Source organism: Struthio camelus, chromosome 2 (assembly GCF_040807025.1).
Source record: "Struthio camelus isolate bStrCam1 chromosome 2, bStrCam1.hap1, whole genome shotgun sequence".
NCBI classification, from domain to species: domain Eukaryota; kingdom Metazoa; phylum Chordata; class Aves; order Struthioniformes; family Struthionidae; genus Struthio; species Struthio camelus.
Window position 1 is genome coordinate 76,240,512 of NC_090943.1, and position 19,260 is coordinate 76,259,771.

The window sequence follows — 19,260 nt, forward strand, 5'->3', positions numbered from 1 at the left end:
CCTTTGCCTGATGAAACCCTAACCCTAACCCTAACCCTAACCGCCTTTGCCTGATGAAACCCTAACCCTAACCCTAACCCTAACTGCCTTTGCCTTTGCCTGATGAAACCCTAACCCTAACCCTAACCCTAACTGCCTTTGCCTTTGCCTGATGAAACCCTAACCCTAACCCTAACCCTAACCCTAACCCTAACTGCCTTTGCCTTTGCCTGATGAAACCCTAACCCTAACCCTAACTGCCTTTGCCTTTGCCTGATGAAACCCTAACCCTAACCCTAACTGCCTTTGCCTTTGCCTGATGAAACCCTAACCCTAACCCTAACCCTAACCGCCTTTGCCTTTGCCTGATGAAACCCTAACCCTAACCCTAACCCTAACCCTAACTGCCTTTGCCTTTGCCTGATGAAACCCTAACCCTAACCCTAACCCTAACCCTAACCCTAACTGCCTTTGCCTTTGCCTGATGAAACCCTAACCCTAACCCTAACCCTAACTGCCTTTGCCTTTGCCTGATGAAACCCTAACCCTAACCCTAACCCTAACCCTAACCCTAACCCTAACCCTAACCCTAACTGCCTTTGCCTTTGCCTGATGAAACCCTAACCCTAACCCTAACCCTAACCCTAACCCTAACCCTAACCCTAACCCTAACCCTAACCGCCTTTGCCTTTGCCTGATGAAACCCTAACCCTAACCCTAACCCTAACCCTAACCCTAACTGCCTTTGCCTTTGCCTGATGATACCCTAACCCTAACCCTAACCCTAACCCTAACCCTAACTGCCTTTGCCTTTGCCTGATGATACCCTAACCCTAACCCTAACCCTAACCCTAACCCTAACCCTAACCGCCTTTGCCTTTGCCTGATGAAACCCTAACCGTAACCCTAACCCTAACCGCCTTTGCCTTTGCCTGATGAAACCCTAACCCTAACCCTAACCCTAACCCTAACCCTAACCCTAACTGCCTTTGCCTTTGCCTGATGAAACCCTAACCCTAACCCTAACCCTAACCCTAACCCTAACCCTAACTGCCTTTGCCTTTGCCTGATGAAACCCTAACCCTAACCCTAATACTAACTGCCTTTGCCTTTGCCTGATGAAACCCTAACCCTAACCCTAACCCTAACCCTAACCCTAACTGCCTTTGCCTTTGCCTGATGAAACCCTAACCCTAACCCTAACCCTAACCCTAACCCTAACCGCCTTTGCCTTTGCCTGATGAAACCCTAACCCTAACCCTAACCCTAACCGCCTTTGCCTTTGCCTGATGAAACCCTAACCCTAACCCTAACCCTAACCCTAACCCTAACTGCCTTTGCCTTTGCCTGATGAAACCCTAACCCTAACCCTAACCCTAACCCTAACTGCCTTTGCCTTTGCCTGATGAAACCCTAACCCTAACCCTAACCCTAACCCTAACTGCCTTTGCCTTTGCCTGATGAAACCCTAACCCTAACCCTAACCCTAACCCTAACCCTAACCCTAACCCTAACTGCCTTTGCCTTTGCCTGATGAAACCCTAACCCTAACCCTAACCCTAACCCTAACCCTAACCCTAACCCTAACCCTAACCCTAACCGCCTTTGCCTTTGCCTGATGAAACCCTAACCCTAACCCTAACCCTAACCCTAACTGCCTTTGCCTTTGCCTGATGAAACCCTAACCCTAACCCTAACCCTAACCCTAACCCTAACTGCCTTTGCCTTTGCCTGATGAAACCCTAACCCTAACCCTAACCCTAACTGCCTTTGCCTTTGCCTGATGAAACCCTAACCCTAACCCTAACTGCCTTTGCCTTTGCCTGATGAAACCCTAACCCTAACCCTAACCCTAACTGCCTTTGCCTTTGCCTGATGAAACCCTAACCCTAACCCTAACCCTAACCCTAACCCTAACCCTAACCCTAACCCTAACCCTAACCCTAACCGCCTTTGCCTTTGCCTGATGAAACCCTAACCCTAACCCTAACCCTAACCCTAACCGCCTTTGCCTTTGCCTGATGAAACCCTAACCCTAACCCTAACCCTAACCCTAACCGCCTTTGCCTTTGCCTGATGAAACCCTAACCCTAACCCTAACCCTAACCCTAACCGCCTTTGCCTTTGCCTGATGAAACCCTAACCCTAACCCTAACCCTAACCCTAACCGCCTTTGCCTTTGCCTGATGAAACCCTAACCCTAACCCTAACCCTAACTGCCTTTGCCTTTGCCTGATGAAACCCTAACCCTAACCCTAACCCTAACCCTAACCCTAACCGCCTTTGCCTTTGCCTGATGAAACCCTAACCCTAAACATAACCCTAACCGCCTTTGCCTTTGCCTGACGAAACCCTAACCCTAACCCTAACCCTAACCCTAACCCTAACCCTAACCCTAACTGCCTTTGCCTTTGCCTGATGAAACCCTAACCCTAACCCTAACCCTAACCCTAACTGCCTTTGCCTTTGCCTGATGAAACCCTAACCCTAACCCTAACCCTAACTGCCTTTGCCTTTGCCTGATGAAACCCTAACCCTAACCCTAACCCTAACTGCCTTTGCCTTTGCCTGATGAAACCCTAACCCTAACCCTAACCCTAACCCTAACTGCCTTTGCCTTTGCCTGATGAAACCCTAACCCTAACCCTAACCCTAACTGCCTTTGCCTGATGAAACCCTAACCCTAACCCTAACCCTAACCGTAACCCTAACCCTAACCCTAACCCTAATACTAACTGCCTTTGCCTTTGCCTGATGAAACCCTAACCCTAACCCTAACCCTAACCCTAACTGCCTTTGCCTTTGCCTGATGAAACCCTAACCCTAACCCTAACCCTAACCCTAACCCTAACTGCCTTTGCCTTTGCCTGATGAAACCCTAACCCTAACCCTAACCCTAACCCTAACCCTAACCGCCTTTTCCTTTGCCTGATGAAACCCTAACCCTAACCCTAACCCTAACCGCCTTTGCCTGATGAAACCCTAACCCTAACCCTAACCCTAACTGCCTTTGCCTTTGCCTGATGAAACCCTAACCCTAACCCTAACCCTAACTGCCTTTGCCTTTGCCTGATGAAACCCTAACCCTAACCCTAACCCTAACCCTAACCCTAACCCTAACCCTAACCCTAACCCTAACCCTAACTGCCTTTGCCTTTGCCTGATGAAACCCTAACCCTAACCCTAACCCTAACCCTAACCGCCTTTGCCTTTGCCTGATGAAACCCTAACCCTAACCCTAACCCTAACTGCCTTTGCCTTTGCCTGATGAAACCCTAACCCTAACCCTAACCCTAACCGCCTTTTCCTTTGCCTGATGAAACCCTAACCCTAACCCTAACCCTAACCGCCTTTGCCTTTGCCTGATGAAACCCTAACCCTAACCCTAACCCTAACCCTAACCCTAACTGCCTTTGCCTTTGCCTGATGAAACCCTAACCCTAACCCTAACCCTAACCCTAACCCTAACTGCCTTTGCCTTTGCCTGATGAAACCCTAACCCTAACCCTAACCCTAACCCTAACTGCCTTTGCCTTTGCCTGATGAAACCCTAACCCTAACCCTAACCCTAACCCTAACTGCCTTTGCCTTTGCCTGATGAAACCCTAACCCTAACCCTAACCCTAACCCTAACCCTAACTGCCTTTGCCTTTGCCTGATGAAACCCTAACCGTAACCCTAACCGTAACCCTAACCGTAACCCTAACCGTTACCCTAACTGCCTTTGCCTTTGCCTGATGAAACCCTAACCCTAACCCTAACTGCCTTTGCCTTTGCCCGATGAAACCCTAACCCTAACCCTAACCCTAACCCTAACCCTAACCCTAACCCTAACTGCCTTTGCCTTTGCCTGATGAAACCCTAACCCTAACCCTAACCCTAACCCTAACTGCCTTTGCCTTTGCCTGATGAAACCCTAACCGTAACCCTAACCCTAACCCTAACTGCCTTTGCCTTTGCCTGATGAAACCCTAACCGTAACCCTAACCCTAACCCTAACTGCCTTTGCCTTTGCCTGATGAAACCCTAACCGTAACCCTAATCCTAACCCTAACCCTAACTGCCTTTGCGTTTGCCTGATGAAACCCTAACCGTAACCCTAACCCTAACCCTAACCCTAACTGCCTTTGCCTTTGCCTGATGAAACCCTAACCGTAACCCTAACCCTAACCCTAACCCTAACTGCCTTTGCTTTTGCCTGATGAAACCCTAACCGTAACCCTAACCCTAACCCTAACCCTAACTGCCTTTGCCTTTGCCTGATGAAACCCTAACCGTAACCCTAACCCTAACCCTAACCCTAACCCTAACCCTAACTGCCTTTGCCTTTGCCTGATGAAACCCTAACCCTAACCCTAACCCTAACCCTAACCCTAACCCTAACCCTAACCCTAACTGCCTTTGCCTTTGCCTGATGAAACCCTAACCCTAACCCTAACCCTAACTGCCTTTGCCTTTGCCTGATGAAACCCTAACCCTAACCCTAACCCTAACCCTAACCCTAACTGCCTTTGCCTTTGCCTGATGAAACCCTAACCCTAACGCTAACCCTAACGCTAACCCTAACCCTAACCCTAACCCTAACCCTAACCCTAACCCTAACCCTAACCGCCTTTGCCTTTGCCTGATGAAACCCTAACCCTAACCCTAACCCTAACCCTAACCCTAACCCTAACCCTAACCGCCTTTGCCTTTGCCTGATGAAACCCTAACCCTAACCCTAACCCTAACCCTAACCCTAACCCTAACCCTAACCCTAACCGCCTTTGCCTTTGCCTGATGAAACCCTAACCCTAACCCTAACCCTAACCCTAACCCTAACTGCCTTTGCCTTTGCCTGATGATACCCTAACCCTAACCCTAACCCTAACCCTAACCCTAACTGCCTTTGCCTTTGCCTGATGATACCCTAACCCTAACCCTAACCCTAACCCTAACCCTAACCCTAACCGCCTTTGCCTTTGCCTGATGAAACCCTAACCGTAACCCTATCCCTAACCGCCTTTGCCTTTGCCTGATGAAACCCTAACCCTAACCCTAACCCTAACCCTAACCCTAACCCTAACTGCCTTTGCCTTTGCCTGATGAAACCCTAACCCTAACCCTAACCCTAACCCTAACCCTAACCCTAACCGCCTTTGCCTTTGCCTGATGAAACCCTAACCCTAACCCTAATACTAACTGCCTTTGCCTTTGCCTGATGAAACCCTAACGCTAACCCTAACCCTAACCCTAACCCTAACTGCCTTTGCCTTTGCCTGATGAAACCCTAACCCTAACCCTAACCCTAACCCTAACCCTAACCGCCTTTGCCTTTGCCTGATGAAACCCTAACCCTAACCCTAACCCTAACCGCCTTTGCCTTTGCCTGATGAAACCCTAACCCTAACCCTAACCCTAACCCTAACACTAACTGCCTTTGCCTTTGCCTGATGAAACCCTAACCCTAACCCTAACCCTAACCCTAACTGCCTTTGCCTTTGCCTGATGAAACCCTAACCCTAACCCTAACCCTAACCCTAACTGCCTTTGCCTTTGCCTGATGAAACCCTAACCCTAACCCTAACCCTAACCCTAACCCTAACCCTAACTGCCTTTGCCTTTGCCTGATGAAACCCTAACCCTAACCCTAACCCTAACCCTAACCCTAACCCTAACCCTAACCCTAACCGCCTTTGCCTTTGCCTGATGAAACCCTAACCCTAACCCTAACCCTAACCCTAACTGCCTTTGCCTTTGCCTGATGAAACCCTAACCCTAACCCTAACCCTAACCCTAACCCTAACCCTAACTGCCTTTGCCTTTGCCTGATGAAACCCTAACCCTAACCCTAACCCTAACTGCCTTTGCCTTTGCCTGATGAAACCCTAACCCTAACCCTAACTGCCTTTGCCTTTGCCTGATGAAACCCTAACCCTAACCCTAACCCTAACTGCCTTTGCCTTTGCCTGATGAAACCCTAACCCTAACCCTAACCCTAACCCTAACCCTAACCCTAACCCTAACCCTAACCCTAACCGCCTTTGCCTTTGCCTGATGAAACCCTAACCCTAACCCTAACCCTAACCCTAACCGCCTTTGCCTTTGCCTGATGAAACCCTAACCCTAACCCTAACCCTAACCCTAACCGCCTTTGCCTTTGCCTGATGAAACCCTAACCCTAACCCTAACCCTAACCGCCTTTGCCTTTGCCTGATGAAACCCTAACCCTAACCCTAACCCTAACCCTAACCGCCTTTGCCTTTGCCTGATGAAACCCTAACCCTAACCCTAACCCTAACTGCCTTTGCCTTTGCCTGATGAAACCCTAACCCTAACCCTAACCCTAACCCTAACCCTAACCGCCTTTGCCTTTGCCTGATGAAACCCTAACCCTAAACCTAACCCTAACCGCCTTTGCCTTTGCCTGACGAAACCCTAACCCTAACCCTAACCCTAACCCTAACCCTAACCCTAACCCTAACCCTAACTGCCTTTGCCTTTGCCTGATGAAACCCTAACCCTAACCCTAACCCTAACTGCCTTTGCCTTTGCCTGATGAAACCCTAACCCTAACCCTAACCCTAACTGCCTTTGCCTTTGCCTGATGAAACCCTAACCCTAACCCTAACCCTAACTGCCTTTGCCTTTGCCTGATGAAACCCTAACCCTAACCCTAACCCTAACCCTAACTGCCTTTGCCTTTGCCTGATGAAACCCTAACCCTAACCCTAACCCTAACCCTAACCCTAACTGCCTTTGCCTTTGCCTGATGAAACCCTAACCCTAACCCTAACCCTAACCCTAACCCTAACCGCCTTTTCCTTTGCCTGATGAAACCCTAACCCTAACCCTAACCCTAACCGCCTTTGCCTGATGAAACCCTAACCCTAACCCTAACCCTAACTGCCTTTGCCTTTGCCTGATGAAACCCTAACCCTAACCCTAACCCTAACTGCCTTTGCCTTTGCCTGATGAAACCCTAACCCTAACCCTAACCCTAACCCTAACTGCCTTTGCCTTTGCCTGATGAAACCCTAACCCTAACCCTAACTGCCTTTGCCTTTGCCTGATGAAACCCTAACCCTAACTGCCTTTGCCTTTGCCTGATGAAACCCTAACCCTAACCCTAACCCTAACCCTAACTGCCTTTGCCTTTGCCTGATGAAACCCTAACCCTAACCCTAACTGCCTTTGCCTTTGCCTGATGAAACCCTAACCCTAACCCTAACCCTAACCGCCTTTGCCTTTGCCTGATGAAACCCTAACCCTAACCCTAACCCTAACCCTAACTGCCTTTGCCTTTGCCTGATGAAACCCTAACCCTAACCCTAACCCTAACTGCCTTTGCCTTTGCCTGATGAAACCCTAACCCTAACGCTAACCCTAACCCTAACCCTAACCCTAACTGCCTTTGCCTTTGCCTGATGAAACCCTAACCCTAACGCTAACCCTAACCCTAACCCTAACCCTAACCCTAACTGCCTTTGCCTTTGCCTGATGAAACCCTAACCCTAACGCTAACCCTAACCCTAACCCTAACTGCCTTTGCCTTTGCCTGATGAAACCCTAACCCTAACGCTAACCTTAACCCTAACCCTAACCCTAACTGCCTTTGCCTTTGCCTGATGAAACCCTAACCCTAACGCTAACCCTAACCCTAACCCTAACCCTAACCCTAACCCTAACCGCCTTTGCCTTTGCCTGATGAAACCCTAACCCTAACCCTAACCCTAACCCTAACCCTAACCCTAACCCTAACCCTAACCCTAACCGCCTTTGCCTTTGCCTGATGAAACCCTAACCCTAACCCTAACCCTAACCCTAACCCTAACTGCCTTTGCCTTTGCCTGATGATACCCTAACCCTAACCCTAACCCTAACCCTAACCCTAACTGCCTTTGCCTTTGCCTGATGAAACCCTAACCCTAACCCTAACCCTAACCCTAACCCTAACCCTAACCCTAACCCTAACCCTAACCGCCTTTGCCTTTGCCTGATGAAACCCTAACCCTAACCCTAACCCTAACCGCCTTTGCCTTTGCCTGATGAAACCCTAACCCTAACCCTAACCCTAACCCTAACCCTAACCCTAACTGCCTTTGCCTTTGCCTGATGAAACCCTAACCCTAACCCTAACCCTAACCCTAACCCTAACCGCCTTTGCCTTTGCCTGATGAAACCCTAACCCTAACCCTAACCCTAACTGCCTTTGCCTTTGCCTGATGAAACCCTAACCCTAACCCTAACCCTAACCCTAACCCTAACCGCCTTTGCCTTTGCCTGATGAAACCCTAACCCTAACCCTAACCCTAACCGCCTTTTCCTTTGCCTGATGAAACCCTAACCCTAACCCTAACCCTAACCCTAACCGCCTTTGCCTTTGCCTGATGAAACCCTAACCCTAACCCTAACCCTAACCCTAACCCTAACTGCCTTTGCCTTTGCCTGATGAAACCCTAACCCTAACCCTAACCCTAACCCTAACTGCCTTTGCCTTTGCCTGATGAAACCCTAACCCTAACCCTAACCCTAACCCTAACTGCCTTTGCCTTTGCCTGATGAAACCCTAACCCTAACCCTAACCCTAACCCTAACCCTAACTGCCTTTGCCTTTGCCTGATGAAACCCTAACCCTAACCCTAACCCTAACCCTAACCCTAACCCTAACCCTAACCCTAACTGCCTTTGCCTTTGCCTGATGAAACCCTAACCCTAACCCTAACCCTAACCCTAACTGCCTTTGCCTTTGCCTGATGAAACCCTAACCCTAACCCTAACCCTAACCCTAACCCTAACTGCCTTTGCCTTTGCCTGATGAAACCCTAACCCTAACCCTAACCCTAACTGCCTTTGCCTTTGCCTGATGAAACCCTAACCCTAACCCTAACTGCCTTTGCCTTTGCCTGATGAAACCCTAACCCTAACCCTAACCCTAACTGCCTTTGCCTTTGCCTGATGAAACCCTAACCCTAACCCTAACCCTAACCCTAACCCTAACCCTAACCCTAACCCTAACCGCCTTTGCCTTTGCCTGATGAAACCCTAACCCTAACCCTAACCCTAACCCTAACCGCCTTTGCCTTTGCCTGATGAAACCCTAACCCTAACCCTAACCCTAACCCTAACCGCCTTTGCCTTTGCCTGATGAAACCCTAACCCTAACCCTAACCCTAACCCTAACCCTAACCCTAACTGCCTTTGCCTTTGCCTGATGAAACCCTAACCCTAACCCTAACCCTAACCCTAACTGCCTTTGCCTTTGCCTGATGAAACCCTAACCCTATCCCTAACCCTAACCCTAATACTAACTGCCTTTGCCTTTGCCTGATGAAACCCTAACCCTAACCCTAACCCTAACCCTAACTGCCTTTGCCTTTGCCTGATGAAACCCTAACCCTAACCCTAACCCTAACCCTAACCCTAACTGCCTTTGCCTTTGCCTGATGAAACCCTAACCCTAACCCTAACCCTAACCCTAACCCTAACCGCCTTTTCCTTTGCCTGATGAAACCCTAACCCTAACCCTAACCCTAACCGCCTTTGCCTGATGAAACCCTAACCCTAACCCTAACCCTAACTGCCTTTGCCTTTGCCTGATGAAACCCTAACCCTAACCCTAACCCTAACTGCCTTTGCCTTTGCCTGATGAAACCCTAACCCTAACCCTAACCCTAACCCTAACCCTAACTGCCTTTGCCTTTGCCTGATGAAACCCTAACCCTAACCCTAACTGCCTTTGCCTTTGCCTGATGAAACCCTAACCCTAACCCTAACTGCCTTTGCCTTTGCCTGATGAAACCCTAACCCTAACCCTAACCCTAACCGCCTTTGCCTTTGCCTGATGAAACCCTAACCCTAACCCTAACCCTAACCCTAACTGCCTTTGCCTTTGCCTGATGAAACCCTAACCCTAACCCTAACCCTAACCCTAACCCTAACTGCCTTTGCCTTTGCCTGATGAAACCCTAACCCTAACCCTAACCCTAACTGCCTTTGCCTTTGCCTGATGAAACCCTAACCCTAACCCTAACCCTAACCCTAACCCTAACCCTAACCCTAACCCTAACTGCCTTTGCCTTTGCCTGATGAAACCCTAACCCTAACCCTAACCCTAACCCTAACCCTAACCCTAACCCTAACCCTAACCGCCTTTGCCTTTGCCTGATGAAACCCTAACCCTAACCCTAACCCTAACCCTAACCCTAACTGCCTTTGCCTTTGCCTGATGATACCCTAACCCTAACCCTAACCCTAACCCTAACTGCCTTTGCCTTTGCCTGATGATACCCTAACCCTAACCCTAACCCTAACCCTAACCCTAACCGCCTTTGCCTTTGCCTGATGAAACCCTAACCGTAACCCTAACCCTAACCGCCTTTGCCTTTGCCTGATGAAACCCTAACCCTAACCCTAACCCTAACCCTAACCCTAACTGCCTTTGCCTTTGCCTGATGAAACCCTAACCCTAACCCTAACCCTAACCCTAACCCTAACCCTAACTGCCTTTGCCTTTGCCTGATGAAACCCTAACCCTAACCCTAATACTAACTGCCTTTGCCTTTGCCTGATGAAACCCTAACCCTAACCCTAACCCTAACCCTAACCCTAACTGCCTTTGCCTTTGCCTGATGAAACCCTAACCCTAACCCTAACCCTAACCCTAACCCTAACCGCCTTTGCCTTTGCCTGATGAAACCCTAACCCTAACCCTAACCCTAACCCTAACCCTAACCCTAACTGCCTTTGCCTTTGCCTGATGAAACCCTAACCCTAACCCTAACCCTAACCCTAACTGCCTTTGCCTTTGCCTGATGAAACCCTAACCCTAACCCTAACCCTAACCCTAACTGCCTTTGCCTTTGCCTGATGAAACCCTAACCCTAACCCTAACCCTAACCCTAACCCTAACCCTAACCCTAACTGCCTTTGCCTTTGCCTGATGAAACCCTAACCCTAACCCTAACCCTAACCCTAACCCTAACCCTAACCCTAACCCTAACCGCCTTTGCCTTTGCCTGATGAAACCCTAACCCTAACCCTAACCCTAACCCTAACTGCCTTTGCCTTTGCCTGATGAAACCCTAACCCTAACCCTAACCCTAACCCTAACCCTAACCCTAACCCTAACTGCCTTTGCCTTTGCCTGATGAAACCCTAACCCTAACCCTAACCCTAACTGCCTTTGCCTTTGCCTGATGAAACCCTAACCCTAACCCTAACTGCCTTTGCCTTTGCCTGATGAAACCCTAACCCTAACCCTAACCCTAACTGCCTTTGCCTTTGCCTGATGAAACCCTAACCCTAACCCTAACCCTAACCCTAACCCTAACCCTAACCCTAACCCTAACCCTAACCCTAACCCTAACCGCCTTTGCCTTTGCCTGATGAAACCCTAACCCTAACCCTAACCCTAACCCTAACCGCCTTTGCCTTTGCCTGATGAAACCCTAACCCTAACCCTAACCCTAACCCTAACCGCCTTTGCCTTTGCCTGATGAAACCCTAACCCTAACCCTAACCCTAACCCTAACCGCCTTTGCCTTTGCCTGATGAAACCCTAACCCTAACCCTAACCCTAACCCTAACCGCCTTTGCCTTTGCCTGATGAAACCCTAACCCTAACCCTAACCCTAACTGCCTTTGCCTTTGCCTGATGAAACCCTAACCCTAACCCTAACCCTAACCCTAACCGCCTTTGCCTTTGCCTGATGAAACCCTAACCCTAAACCTAACCCTAACCGCCTTTGCCTTTGCCTGACGAAACCCTAACCCTAACCCTAACCCTAACCCTAACCCTAACCCTAACCCTAACTGCCTTTGCCTTTGCCTGATGAAACCCTAACCCTAACCCTAACCCTAACCCTAACTGCCTTTGCCTTTGCCTGATGAAACCCTAACCCTAACCCTAACCCTAACTGCCTTTGCCTTTGCCTGATGAAACCCTAACCCTAACCCTAACCCTAACTGCCTTTGCCTTTGCCTGATGAAACCCTAACCCTAACCCTAACCCTAACCCTAACTGCCTTTGCCTTTGCCTGATGAAACCCTAACCCTAACCCTAACCCTAACCCTAACTGCCTTTGCCTGATGAAACCCTAACCCTAACCCTAACCCTAACCGTAACCCTAACCCTAACCGTAACCCTAACCCTAACCCTAACCCTAACCCTAACTGCCTTTGCCTTTGCCTGATGAAACCCTAACCCTAACCCTAACCCTAACCCTAACTGCCTTTGCCTTTGCCTGATGAAACCCTAACCCTAACCCTAACCCTAACCCTAACCCTAACTGCCTTTGCCTTTGCCTGATGAAACCCTAACCCTAACCCTAACCCTAACCCTAACCCTAACCGCCTTTTCCTTTGCCTGATGAAACCCTAACCCTAACCCTAACCCTAACCGCCTTTGCCTGATGAAACCCTAACCCTAACCCTAACCCTAACTGCCTTTGCCTTTGCCTGATGAAACCCTAACCCTAACCCTAACCCTAACTGCCTTTGCCTTTGCCTGATGAAACCCTAACCCTAACCCTAACCCTAACCCTAACTGCCTTTGCCTTTGCCTGATGAAACCCTAACCCTAACCCTAACTGCCTTTGCCTTTGCCTGATGAAACCCTAACCCTAACCCTAACTGCCTTTGCCTTTGCCTGATGAAACCCTAACCCTAACCCTAACCCTAACCCTAACTGCCTTTGCCTTTGCCTGATGAAACCCTAACCCTAACCCTAACTGCCTTTGCCTTTGCCTGATGAAACCCTAACCCTAACCCTAACTGCCTTTGCCTTTGCCTGATGAAACCCTAACCCTAACCCTAACCCTAACCGCCTTTGCCTTTGCCTGATGAAACCCTAACCCTAACCCTAACCCTAACCCTAACTGCCTTTGCCTTTGCCTGATGAAACCCTAACCCTAACCCTAACCCTAACTGCCTTTGCCTTTGCCTGATGAAACCCTAACCCTAACGCTAACCCTAACCCTAACCCTAACCCTAACTGCCTTTGCCTTTGCCTGATGAAACCCTAACCCTAACGCTAACCCTAACCCTAACCCTAACCCTAACCCTAACTGCCTTTGCCTTTGCCTGATGAAACCCTAACCCTAACGCTAACCCTAACCCTAACCCTAACTGCCTTTGCCTTTGCCTGATGAAACCCTAACCCTAACGCTAACCTTAACCCTAACCCTAACCCTAACTGCCTTTGCCTTTGCCTGATGAAACCCTAACCCTAACGCTAACCCTAACCCTAACCCTAACCCTAACCCTAACCCTAACCCTAACCGCCTTTGCCTTTGCCTGATGAAACCCTAACCCTAACCCTAACCCTAACCCTAACCCTAACCGCCTTTGCCTTTGCCTGATGAAACCCTAACCCTAACCCTAACCCTAACCCTAACCCTAACTGCCTTTGCCTTTGCCTGATGATACCCTAACCCTAACCCTAACCCTAACCCTAACCCTAACTGCCTTTGCCTTTGCCTGATGATACCCTAACCCTAACCCTAACCCTAACCCTAACCCTAACCCTAACCCTAACCCTAACCCTAACCGCCTTTGCCTTTGCCTGATGAAACCCTAACCCTAACCCTAACCCTAACCGCCTTTGCCTTTGCCTGATGAAACCCTAACCCTAACCCTAACCCTAACCCTAACCCTAACCCTAACTGCCTTTGCCTTTGCCTGATGAACCCCTAACCCTAACCCTAACCCTAACCCTAACCCTAACCCTAACCCTAACTGCCTTTGCCTTTGCCTGATGAAACCCTAACCCTAACCCTAACCCTAACTGCCTTTGCCTTTGCCTGATGAAACCCTAACCCTAACCCTAACCCTCACCCTAACCCTAACCGCCTTTGCCTTTGCCTGATGAAACCCTAACCCTAACCCTAACCCTAACCCTAACCGCCTTTTCCTTTGCCTGATGAAACCCTAACCCTAACCCTAACCCTAACCCTAACCGCCTTTGCCTTTGCCTGATGAAACCCTAACCCTAACCCTAACCCTAACCCTAACCCTAACTGCCTTTGCCTTTGCCTGATGAAACCCTAACCCTAACCCTAACCCTAACCCTAACTGCCTTTGCCTTTGCCTGATGAAACCCTAACCCTAACCCTAACCCTAACCCTAACTGCCTTTGCCTTTGCCTGATGAAACCCTAACCCTAACCCTAACCCTAACCCTAACCCTAACTGCCTTTGCCTTTGCCTGATGAAACCCTAACCCTAACCCTAACCCTAACCCTAACCCTAACCCTAACCCTAACTGCCTTTGCCTTTGCCTGATGAAACCCTAACTCTAACCCTAACCCTAACCCTAACTGCCTTTGCCTTTGCCTGATGAAACCCTAACCCTAACCCTAACCCTAACCCTAACCCTAACTGCCTTTGCCTTTGCCTGATGAAACCCTAACCCTAACCCTAACCCTAACTGCCTTTGCCTTTGCCTGATGAAACCCTAACCCTAACCCTAACTGCCTTTGCCTTTGCCTGATGAAACCCTAACCCTAACCCTAACCCTAACTGCCTTTGCCTTTGCCTGATGAAACCCTAACCCTAACCCTAACCCTAACCCTAACCCTAACCCTAACCCTAACCCTAACCCTAACCCTAACCCTAACCGCCTTTGCCTTTGCCTGATGAAACCCTAACCCTAACCCTAACCCTAACCCTAACCGCCTTTGCCTTTGCCTGATGAAACCCTAACCCTAACCCTAACCCTAACCCTAACCGCCTTTGCCTTTGCCTGATGAAACCCTAACCCTAACCCTAACCCTAACCCTAACCGCCTTTGCCTTTGCCTGATGAAACCCTAACCCTAACCCTAACCCTAACCCTAACCGCCTTTGCCTTTGCCTGATGAAACCCTAACCCTAACCCTAACCCTAACTGCCTTTGCCTTTGCCTGATGAAACCCTAACCCTAACCCTAACCCTAACCCTAACCCTAACCGCCTTTGCCTTTGCCTGATGAAACCCTAACCCTAAACCTAACCCTAACCGCCTTTGCCTTTGCCTGACGAAACCCTAACCCTAACCCTAACCCTAACCCTAACCCTAACCCTAACTGCCTTTGCCTTTGCCTGATGAAACCCTAACCCTAACCCTAACCCTAACCCTAACTGCCTTTGCCTTTGCCTGATGAAACCCTAACCCTAACCCTAACCCTAACTGCCTTTGCCTTTGCCTGATGAAACCCTAACCCTAACCCTAACCCTAACTGCCTTTGCCTTTGCCTGATGAAACCCTAACCCTAACCCTAACCCTAACCCTAACTGCCTTTGCCTTTGCCTGATGAAACCCTAACCCTAACCCTAACCCTAACCCTAACTGCCTTTGCCTGATGAAACCCTAACCCTAACCCTAACCCTAACCGTAACCCTAACCCTAACCGTAACCCTAACCCTAACCCTAACCCTAATACTAACTGCCTTTGCCTTTGCCTGATGAAACCCTAACCCTAACCCTAACCCTAACCCTAACTGCCTTTGCCTTTGCCTGATGAAACCCTAACCCTAACCCTAACCCTAACCCTAACCCTAACTGCCTTTGCCTTTGCCTGATGAAACCCTAACCCTAACCCTAACCCTAACCCTAACCCTAACCGCCTTTTCCTTTGCCTGATGAAACCCTAACCCTAACCCTAACCCTAACCGCCTTTGCCTGATGAAACCCTAACCCTAACCCTAACCCTAACTGCCTTTGCCTTTGCCTGATGAAACCCTAACCCTAACCCTAACCCTAACTGCCTTTGCCTTTGCCTGATGAAACCCTAACCCTAACCCTAACCCTAACCCTAACTGCCTTTGCCTTTGCCTGATGAAACCCTAACCCTAACCCTAACCCTAACTGCCTTTGCCTTTGCCTGATGAAACCCTAACCCTAACCCTAACCCTAACTGCCTTTGCCTTTGCCTGATGAAACCCTAACCCTAACCCTAACCCTAACCCTAACTGCCTTTGCCTTTGCCTTTGCCTGATGAAACCCTAACCCTAACCCTCACCGCCTTTTCCTTTGCCTGATGAAACCCTAACCCTAACCCTAACCCTAACCCTAACCCTAACCCTAACCGCCTTTGCCTTTGCCTGATGAAACCCTAACCCTAACCCTAACCCTAACCGCCTTTGCCTTTGCCTGATGAAACACTAACCCTAACCCTAACCCTAACCGCCTTTGCCTTTGCCTGATGAAACCCTAACCCTATCCCTAACCCTAACCGCCTTTGCCTTTGCCTGATGAAACCCTAACCCTAACCCTAACCCTAACCGCCTTTGCCTTTGCCTGATGAAACCCTAACCCTAACCCTAACCCTAACCGCCTTTGCCTTTGCCTGATGAAACCCTAACCCTAACCCTAACCCTAACCCTAACCGCCTTTGCCTTTGCCTGATGAAACCCTAACCCTAACCCTAACCCTAACCCTAACCGCCTTTGCCTTTGCCTGATGAAACCCTAACCCTAACCCTAACCCTAACCCTAACCCTAACCCTAACCGCCTTTGCCTTTGCCTGATGAAACCCTAACCCTAACCCTAACCGCCTTTGCCTTTGCCTGATGAAACCCTAACCCTAACCCTAACTGCCTTTGCCTTTGCCTGATGAAACCCTAACCCTAACCCTAACCCTAACTGCCTTTGCCTTTGCCTGATGAAACCCTAACCCTAACCCTAACCCTAACCGACTTTGCCTTTGCCTTTGCCTGATGAAACCCTAACCCTAACCCAAACCCTAACCCTAACCCTAACCCTAACTGCCTTTGCCTTTGCCTGATGAAACCCTAACCCTAACCCTAACCGCCTTTGCCTTTGCCTGATGAAACCCTAACCCTAACCCTAACCGCCTTTGCCTTTGCCTGATGAAACCCTAACCCTAACCGCCTTTGCCTTTGCCTGATGAAACCCTAACCCTAACCCTAACCGCCTTTGCCTTTGCCTGATGAAACCCTAACCCTAACCCTAACCCTAACCCTAACCCTAACCCTAACCCTAACCCTAACCCTAACCCTAACCCTAACTGCCTTTGCCTTTGCCTGATGAAACCCTAACCCTAACCCTAACCCTAACCCTAACTGCCTTTGCCTTTGCCTGATGAAACCCTAACCCTAACCCTAACCCTAACCCTAACCCTAACTGCCTTTGCCTTTGCCTGATGAAACCCTAACCCTAACCCTAACCCTAACTGCCTTTGCCTTTGCCTGATGAAACCCTAACCCTAACCCTAACTGCCTTTGCCTTTGCCTGATGAAACCCTAACCCTAACCCTAACCCTAACTGCCTTTGCCTTTGCCTGATGAAACCCTAACCCTAACCCTAACCCTAACCCTAACCCTAACCCTAACCCTAACCCTAACCCTAACCGCCTTTGCCTTTGCCTGATGAAACCCTAACCCTAACCCTAACCCTAACCCTAACCGCCTTTGCCTTTGCCTGATGAAACCCTAACCCTAACCCTAACCCTAACCCTAACCGCCTTTGCCTTTGCCTGATGAAACCCTAACCCTAACCCTAACCCTAACCCTAACCGCCTTTGCCTTTGCCTGATGAAACCCTAACCCTAACCCTAACCCTAACCCTAACCCTAACTGCCTTTGCCTTTGCCTGATGAAACCCTAACCCTAACCCTAACCCTAACCCTAACTGCCTTTGCCTTTGCCTGATGAAACCCTAACCCTAACCCTAACCCTAATACTAACCGCCTTTGCCTTTGCCTGATGAAACCCTAACCCTAACCCTAACCCTAACCCTAACTGCCTTTGCCTTTGCCTGATGAAACCCTAACCCTAACCCTAACCCTAACCCTAACCCTAACCCTAACTGCCTTTGCCTTTGCCTGATGAAACCCTAACCCTAACCCTAACCCTAACCCTAACCCTAACCGCCTTTTCCTTTGCCTGATGAAACCCTAACCCTAACCCTAACCCTAACCGCCTTTGCCTGATGAAACCCTAACCCTAACCCTAACCCTAACTGCCTTTGCCTTTGCCTGATGAAACCCTAACCCTAACCCTAACCCTAACTGCCTTTGCCTTTGCCTGATGAAACCCTAACCCTAACCCTAACCCTAACCCTAACTGCCTTTGCCTTTGCCTGATGAAACCCTAACCCTAACCCTAACTGCCTTTGCCTTTGCCTGATGAAACCCTAACCCTAACCCTAACTGCCTTTGCCTTTGCCTGATGAAACCCTAACCCTAACCCTAACCGCCTTTGCCTTTGCCTGATGAAACCCTAACCCTAACCCTAACCCTAACTGCCTTTGCCTTTGCCTGATGAAACCCTAACCCTAACCCTAACCCTAACTGCCTTTGCCTTTGCCTGATGAAACCCTAACCCTAACCCTAACCCTAACCCTAACCCTAACTGCCTTTGCCTTTGCCTGATGAAACCCTAACCCTAACCCTAACCCTAACTGCCTTTGCCTTTGCCTGATGAAACCCTAACCCTATCCCTAACCCTAACCGCCTTTGCCTTTGCCTGATGAAACCCTAACCCTAACCCTAACCCTAACCGCCTTTGCCTTTGCCTGATGAAACCCTAACCCTAACCCTAACCCTAACCGCCTTTGCCTTTGCCTGATGAAACCCTAACCCTAACCCTAACCCTAACCCTAACCGCCTTTGCCTTTGCCTGATGAAACCCTAACCCTAACCCTAACCCTAACCCTAACCCTAACCCTAACCGCCTTTGCCTTTGCCTGATGAAACCCTAACCCTAACCCTAACCGCCTTTGCCTTTGCCTGATGAAACCCTAACCCTAACCCTAACTGCCTTTGCCTTTGCCTGATGAAACCCTAACCCTAACCCTAACCCTAACCGCCTTTGCCTTTGCCTGATGAAACCCTAACCCTAACCCTAACCCTAACCGACTTTGCCTTTGCCTTTGCCTGATGAAACCCTAACCCTAACCCTAACCCTAACCCTAACCCTAACTGCCTTTGCCTTTGCCTGATGAAACCCTAACCCTAACCGCCTTTGCCTTTGCCTGATGAAACCCTAACCCTAACCCTAACCGCCTTTGCCTTTGCCTGATGAAACCCTAACCCTAACTGCCTTTGCCTTTGCCTGATGAAACCCTAACCCTAACCCTAACCGCCTTTGCCTTTGCCTGATGAAACCCTAACCCTAACCCTAACCCTAACCGCCTTTGCCTTTGCCTGATGAAACCCTAACCCTAACCCTAACCGACTTTGCCTTTGCCTTTGCCTGATGAAACCCTAACCCTAACCCTAACTGCCTTTGCCTTTGCCTGATGAAACCCTAACCCTAACCCTAACCCTAACTGCCTTTGCCTTTGCCTGATGAAACCCTAAC